This window comes from Pseudomyrmex gracilis, unplaced genomic scaffold (assembly GCF_002006095.1).
Source record: "Pseudomyrmex gracilis isolate BER0280 unplaced genomic scaffold, ASM200609v1 scaffold_17, whole genome shotgun sequence".
Lineage (NCBI taxonomy): Eukaryota > Metazoa > Arthropoda > Insecta > Hymenoptera > Formicidae > Pseudomyrmex > Pseudomyrmex gracilis.
Genome location: NW_018020601.1, coordinates 1,168,111 through 1,176,413, shown reverse-complemented (window position 1 = coordinate 1,176,413; position 8,303 = coordinate 1,168,111).

Sequence of the window (8,303 nt, the reverse complement as noted above, 5' to 3'; positions counted from 1 at the left end):
GAGAAGATTGAAGTCAATCGAAATAAATTTATGCGCATGCGTCGATAATCACTCGCTTTTAAATGACACACATTTGCCTTTAGAAAAAAAAAAAATATATTATCGCGGCAAAAAAACTTTAGAAAAAAAAAAAAAAAAAAAAAAAAAAAAGTAACGTTTCAACGAAGTCTGTAAAAACATCTGAAAAAACCGAGACGTTTTCCAGCGTCTTTTGTCGAGCCGTATTTACACATGTATGTGTATAGTAACATACTAACATGCGTATATGTACGCGCCAACGTGTATGTATATATTCGGCTTTTTTTTTTACTCGTTGCCATTTAATGCGTTCCCAGCCATGTATAAATCAAATCTGCCCTTACTCTGGCCGCACTATATACCCTCTTTGACCAGACATGGTGCAATTGCCGCACGCATTCCAACTATGCATCGTTTAATTCATCCCGCCATCCATTCACATCATCTGACCGTTTGAAAAATGAGTACTTTAAACTCGAGGTCATGATATGCCGTCACGACGTTACGACAAGACGGGCTCGCGCGCGCAATGCTCCCCGTGCAAAATTGTACAAATTCCCGCCGCGATCCACTTCGATCCGGATTTCTTCGAGCGGTTTGCGCGTCAACGCAGTGTATGTATCTGAAAGACGTACACTCGCGCGAGAGATGTCGAAGATATTTATGTACATCTTTATATTTTTATTTTTCAAACGTTTTGTAAACACGTACGAACAGACGCGAGCCGAACGGAACCAATTACGTTTCGCGTGGAAACGTGTTTTGCAAGCGAAGCTCGTTTCGTCTTTCTCCTTTCCTCCTATTTCCTCTCGCGTCATTCAGAAAGACCGATACTTGACATTGGCGCACTCGTGAAAGCGATTGTCGATTTTGCGTCGCGGCGGGCAAATAAGTCGTGACGCGCGGCGGCATCTACCATCTTAGCCATAAATTACGGACTTTACAACGTCGCTGACAGTTACTGCGTTTGGTATTGCAAATCGGAGTGCGATATGTTCCTTCAGTTAAAAAAAAATTTCGCGAGTTTTTAACCGACCGATACGCACATTGGTTAACAGTTATTTGCAAATTTTTATTTTACCACACGTTCGATACCTGGCTTTTGATGCCGAACAAATCCGAACGCGGATTCAGTCACTTGGTGTCGTCATCACGCGTGAAATTTTTGCATTTTGCCAACGAATTAGACTAGGGTTTTGACTTTTCAGTCAACAACACGTACGCAATTTTTCTCCCGTAATAATAGCGATGTCGAGGAAAATGTACAAACACATCAAATTCGTTCGGCATTCAAATGATTATGTTAATACAGAAATCATGATTTTATATGAGAAATGTACAAACAGCTACCCTTTCTCCTGTCAAACTAAGCGAAACAAGTGATAAGCGGTAAATCAACCACCGTTGCAAACAGGTATGAATATGTGTAGGTATTTTTTACGGCCGTGCCGCAGCTCTGCAAAAAATGTGCGAGTGACTCAAAAGTTGATTGAATATCGAAGAGAATTTATATATCTCTATAAATCATTTCTAATCTCTCGGGAACGCGCGACGTGTACGTCGCTAAGAAAACTTTATAATTGTCGAAGGGTTTAGCAGGTCGAAGCGATAAACCGCGTCCAAGTTTACATGACCGCGACTGGTGTTTCTCTTTCGTCGCGATTATCAATTCCAAGCGCAATTCCACATTGCGAAAATATTGTCCCAACTGTTGCGCGTTAAATTCTGCTTACGCGCATTACGTTGCCTCTTCTATAACCGATAACTCGAGAGATACATGTGCGCGCGCGCGCCCGCGAAATGTTTTGATCCCGTCGAGAGAATCTTCCCCGCTTGAAAACGCTCGATAATTTTTTTGCTCGACTACATTTGCGACGAAAACGCGTCAAATATCTCGAACGACTTTTACGGCCGAATCGCGCAATTTTAACCGGATCTGATCGAGTTTTCTCGCGTGTCTGTTGCGCAAACGATGCAAGAAATTCTCGTTCAAACAAATTACAGAGGCAAAGTTATACAAAGTTTTTGTTTCGTATATATATGTTGTTTTGAGAAATTTTATATTCGTCAGTTGTTTCGTAGCAACAAATTCACGGTGCAACGGAACAACGGTGTAGTAAGTTTTTCAAGGCGCCAACTTCAAAAGGGTAAAGAAAATTAAGACCGCTCGATACTCATAACGCAATATATTTGTGCTTGCGTAACAATAAACCATACATATGGTTGTAGATTTCTTACATTTTTTCGCACTTTTGTAAAAATACATATGTACGTGTGCGCACTCATAAACACACGCAACGCGTGCATAAATTGTGCAGAATTTCCATAGCGTGATACGACGTGTGGGCGCCGACACCTCGTTTTATCTCCCGACGACCAGACGAGGCGAGGCAAGGCGAGGCGAGATGAGACAGGAGATGCGCTCCGTTCGCTCCTTGTTACTCCAGATTGGACACAGCAGATCTTCGCGCGCGGCCGCAGACTGCTCGCGCTGCGTTATTACCCAGGGGGCAGAGCACGGCGGAAAGGAGAGAAGCCCGATGATGCCGGAGAGAGTCTCTATCTGTGTGTGCAAACCACCTCTGTGAAGTCCGCGATGAGAGAGAGTCATGCGACGGCGCCAACATTCCCATCGTTTAACGACGTGCGCGCGCCATAAAATGTTCGCATCGCCGTGGCGCTTACCTTCCTTTCGCACGCACTTGCGCGCGCGTAGGCGGCAAACGCCACGAGATAACAGAAGAAACGTAAAAGAAACACGCGCTGCTCTCTTGCAGGCTAAATTAGATGTATGGCAAGAGTTGGAGAAGAGAGAGAGAGAGAGAAAGAGAATTGTATCCGTATTCAAATAAACCGCACGTATACATCTACGCTTTATAAATGCATTCAGGAATGTCGTATAATTAGCCATTAATTCACGTTGGATAGGTCGCTAATGCGAATAAACGATATATGTAAGCGTCCCCGGTTTGTCGATATGGGGACGCCGGACAGCACGACGACGCGGCGGCGACAGAAAAACCAACCTTTTCCCCGTCGCAGTGAATACTCTCGGCGTTGTTGATATTTAAATTTTATTGCGTTTCCCGATTAGTTTATGATAATCACATGATAATCGTGGCGCCGGCGCTCTCTCGACGCTAATCGCAATATTCGCGCGGCGCGCAACACGAGTCTCCTTACGAGCGCGTGTTCAGTTATATGACGCACCACTTGGCGATGTTTTTTTTTTTTTTAATATTTTTTAAATATTGAGAAATGCGCGCGCGCGTAACTGTGTGCAAAACAAAAAAGTTAACGACTCTTTGATCCTTCCGAGATAGATCATTTTCCGCGCGGATATTCGGAATCCTCGCGAGTCTTCCTCGCTCGTGTTACAGGCGGGCATCGTTTTATCGATTTAGCCACCGAGAGGCACTTGGAGACATTTCTCGTAACAATCGCTTCCTTGTGCGCGCGGCGTAATTTACATACACGCCTGAGAGAAACACACACACACTTCGGACTAAATCGCGTCGAAAACAGAGAGAAAGAGAGAAAAGACGGAGGACGGATTCGTCGAAGCCGCAGTAACGACCGAATGTGTAGGACGAATAATACCTCCGTGTGTACCTTCCTACGCGGTAATCTGCACGCGACGCATAAACCCGTAATAAATAAGTACGTGCGTGCATTCTTCGCGTCTCCGATACGGTAAGTTGGCACGTGGAAAATACATTGTTCGCCCGGTATGGACACGCCGGCGTACGTCAGCCAACGCCTTTGGCTTTGGCTGAAAAAAGACGAAAAAAAAAAAAAAAAAGACTTCAAAAGAGGATAATACTTTCTTTTCGGAGTAGATAAAGTCGCGTGTCGCGACTGATGACTCGAGTTATTATCTATGCTGATTCGATACGTAGAAAAAGAAAGAAAAACGAATGATGAGGAGATGAGATGAAGCCGGTCGTTCAATCCGAGCCAGTTACAACGCGCGATCCGGTCAGTTTGGTAAGGAACGCCAGGCCGGAGAAGTCGCTTTGTGGGAGAAGATGGGCGCGACAAGCGAGAGAGGCCGGCAAACGGCAAAAGGAGGCGAGAGAGAAAGAATGATAGAAGAGAGGAGAGTCCCGGGAATAAGGCGAGCAAGAGAGCGAGTAACATGTCGAATACACGTAGGATGGAGTAATGCTTCCTCAACGCGCTGTGTAATGTACACGACCGGCGGCGCCGGCGCCTGCACACGTACGGTCTCGCAACACTGTATGTATTTATAGTGCAATATTATTATAGTCTGTGTTTACGCGACATGACACATATTTCTCACAGTTTGTCCGCCATGAGAAATTCACTCGAGCGAAGTCGAAAAGATAATATTGCATTATCGAATCTTTTCATCGAGCAGCGAATTGCTAGCCGTTCGATGAACTTTGTTATTGGGAAAAAGTATAGGTATCGCGATGCAACGCTCAAAAGTTTTATTTCGAAATTGTAAATAACTTTTCGAAAATTTGATTCGAAACGAACGAACGTAAGAACTCGTCGACATGCGTCACGAGAAATATTGTTTTTGTGCTAGTTCATTGTATCGTAATTCCGATAAAGAACTCTCGAGGCCTTGAACGTTTCGATTTGCTCGCTTTTTCTTTCGAAATATCCCGCATTTCCTACTGTGAGACAAGAAATCGTATATGTATCTCTCGCTAGTTCTCTAGTTTCTCTAAATTCTGGCGTAGAAACTCGACGATTGCAAATAAATTGTCGTAAGGCAATTATTCGGAGTTTCGCCAAATTTTTATCCGTTAAATTCGATCTGAGAAAAATATTCAGACTCGCAAATTGACAGACATCTCTTTTCCCTTTAATAGAAGTCGAAACACGTTTTTAAAAAAAGCGTCACATTGTCGGTCGCCAATCTATTCATAAACTTAGCAGGTTCTAAACTGTCGCTCGTGCTTTTGCAAAGTTTGGCTGAATTTTATTGCAGTGCAATAAGTTCAATTCAAAACTTACGATAATAGGCAGTCATTTTTCAGCATGTTCACGCGACTAGACTAATTGAGACGTGTTCTCGTTTATTTTTGTCGCTATGATTTCAAACTCAGCACGATAATGAACTCCCAGCACGATAAAATGTTTGTAAGAATAGTATATTGTTTTTTTGCCAAAACAGTGAACGAGAATTGATTCTCGGCACAGCAGACGTATTGTTTTGGAGATTTATTGATGGTAACATTGCGGCAACTTGGCGCCGATAAGAGAGCGGAAAACGTTCGTTTATTCCGCAGGGAACTGGCGTCAGTGTTCTGGTCAATACTCGACAGGATGTTTTCGTCGTTCACAATGCACAGTGGCACATACTGGTGTGCGTTTTATTATTTATTAGATTTGTTCAGTTTCGATCGAGAATCCGAAATTTTTCTCGGAATATCCAGACGCTCGGAGTTTTTTATAATAATATTATTTTATAAAATATTATTGAAAATATGGTAAAATGTTCAGTATAGGCAGGGAACTTTTTCAGGGAATTTATCTATGAAATTAGACGTGATCAGCACATTACACCGTACTACAGAAAAAGCTGCTGGCTTAAGATCACGACTAGGAGGCAATACTTTGTTGGTTGTCTCTTATATAATATTATTGAAACTCATCAGCTTCAAACGCTATACTCTAACTTGACCTTTCGTTCCAAAGCAATCAGTAGATCAACAAGAGCTCCTACAGATTCACTAATTCCGCCACAATGTCGAACTGAACTATATAAGCGATCTTTTCGTTCTGTGGCGGCGAGGTTTTGGAATGATCTCCCGATGGAGATTCGTGACTCTCGATCCTTGGCAGAGTTCAGGCGTAAGCTCTGTGCCCATCTGCTCTCTGGAATTTAACTTGTTTTCAATTATTGCGGTCTCTCTCAGCCTACCTTGTGCGAGGTATCATGTTAGATACAAACATTATTAGATTCTAATATTATTGTTATCATGTTTTGTTAAAATTTTATTTTTTATTGTCCTTTTGGCTTTATTTTATTTTTCTTAATGTATTTTCTTATTTTCTTTTGGTTTATTTTATTTTGTTAATGTAATATTTTGTATCATAGTTTAAAGCGTTTGAGGGGACTTGTCTCAGGGTGCGGAATAAATAACGCTTTCTCTCTTTCTCTCTCTCTCTTTCTCTGCTAGCGTATTATAGATGCAATACGTTTTTAAAATACGCAATATGTTTGTCTTAAACTTATTTCAAATCAGCAGCGATCTCTGGAGAAAACGATTTTTATCGCGTGTTTTTCAACAATGAAAGTGACATAAAAAGAAGTTCATCGCAGTTGAGTTCGGACGCGTCTCTCTCTCTCTCTCTTTCTCTCTCTCTCTTTCTCTCTCTTTCTCTCTCGTGATGTATAGGACACGGTCTCGATATATCGCTGTCTGAGGTCGAGGTGACCTTAGGTTTAATTTAACACGACGATGCGATGTGCGCGATGCGCGTCCGCTCGCGCTCGAAAAAACACGCGCTTCGTTATAGCCGCGCTTACTCTATTATCTCGGCGTCCGATCGTTCGCGCCGTTGTCTATATTAGCTCATTAATCTTTGAACGTAAACGATTGCCGTCGACAGTTTAAGCAAATGAGGTAAACGCCAGTGTCGATCGAAAAGAGATGTTGCCCATCGCGCGTTTTCGCTTTCGTCATAATTAATTAATAACACGATATGCTTATCGCTCATTTATACTGTATATTTGTCGCGGTTACTTACTCTTTGCGGTTACTTAGTCAATACGTATACTTATGTGTTAATTCAAATTGTGCGATTAATAATGCGAAAAAAAATGTTTCGAAGTTTTCCAAAATTCTGAAATTGCGAGTAGCGTCTAACGTGTATTTTTTAATTTTTTATTTTGTTGCTCTTGAAAATATTGTATATATATTGTAGACAAAAAAAAAATATATATATATATATATATATATATATATATATATATATTGTCTACAATAACATGTATTTTTTATTTTATATGCAAACGGTATAACAAAAGAAAACAGATTATTATGAAATACACTATAGACAGTGATCTAATTGCGCGCGAATTAATTCTGACCGCTCGAAACCGTCCAAGCGAACGTCGATTCCGAATTCCGACGAAATGTCACGATCGCGCAATACGAAGGGCGCGCGCAAATAGCGGTAAAACGCGGAAGTGTTTGAAGGCAGGCAAAAAACATACGGAACAATGTATATCCGTTCACCTTGCATCATTACATTAGAGACAACGCGTGGATATCCTTGGAAAAATCTCGGCTTCAACGGAAAGTTGTCATCACTCGTGTCATCGAGTCTCGACCGATGACGCGATCGCGCATCGTCGTGGTGTAAACGTGGATTCGTTCGTTGGTACACATCGCACGCACATCAACGCCCGGGTAGGTAGCTGGAGTATTCGCCGTGCATACATACGTCGCGGCATATTATTTCGATACTTCGAAATTCCAAGTATGTAAATATACACATTTGTGGCGTCTGAAAAATCGAGACGTCCTTCGGTCGGACGTTCGTTTTCGTTGTGCATCCGAGCACAACAGCAGCAATAGCAAAATCTTTTCCGTCACGACATTCCGTGTTAATGACAATGAGCATTGTCCACGGTTCGGTCTTATGGGCGCCGAGTTTGACTTTATTCTGCGTGTCGAATTTCTTTCTTTTTTATATAGCGCCGGGGCGTCGTCATTGTCAAGCGACGCACGAAACGATTCCACAGCAACTTTATGCTCCGAAGAAAACCGCTCTTTTTCTCCTCATTTCCTGTTCTCTCCTTCGTTCCCACTTCGTCTTGCGACCGTTCACACGTTCAGGTCTCCGGACATCTCCGGAGAATCTATTAGATTTGTCATTCTCGATTATGAATAGAGTCGACCGGACCGTTTTCTTTCAAGTCCGTGTCTAAGCTCTCCATTCTCTCGATTCTTCTCCCTTATTCCCCTCCCTTCTCGTCTTCTCATCTATTCTTTCTTTATCCCCCTTCGCTCTTCCCCTCCCCCCTCCGCTTCTTCCCGTTCTTTCTCTTGCGTTTGATTTCTCGCGTCTTTCTTTCCTCCCCCTCTCTCCTCTCCCAGCTCCGGATGAGAACGGATGGTTGGTACCAGTACCTGTACGCGCCGTGAAAACGCGCGCGAGAGATGCACCGTCAGAATTCCATCGCGCAGTCCTACAATAGAGACTGATGATCCTGCGTGGCGCCGATTTCTTCTTATTTTGCTTCGCGCGAGGCGCACCATCGTCTCTCCTTACAATGACGACTTAAATCGCCGACGAAA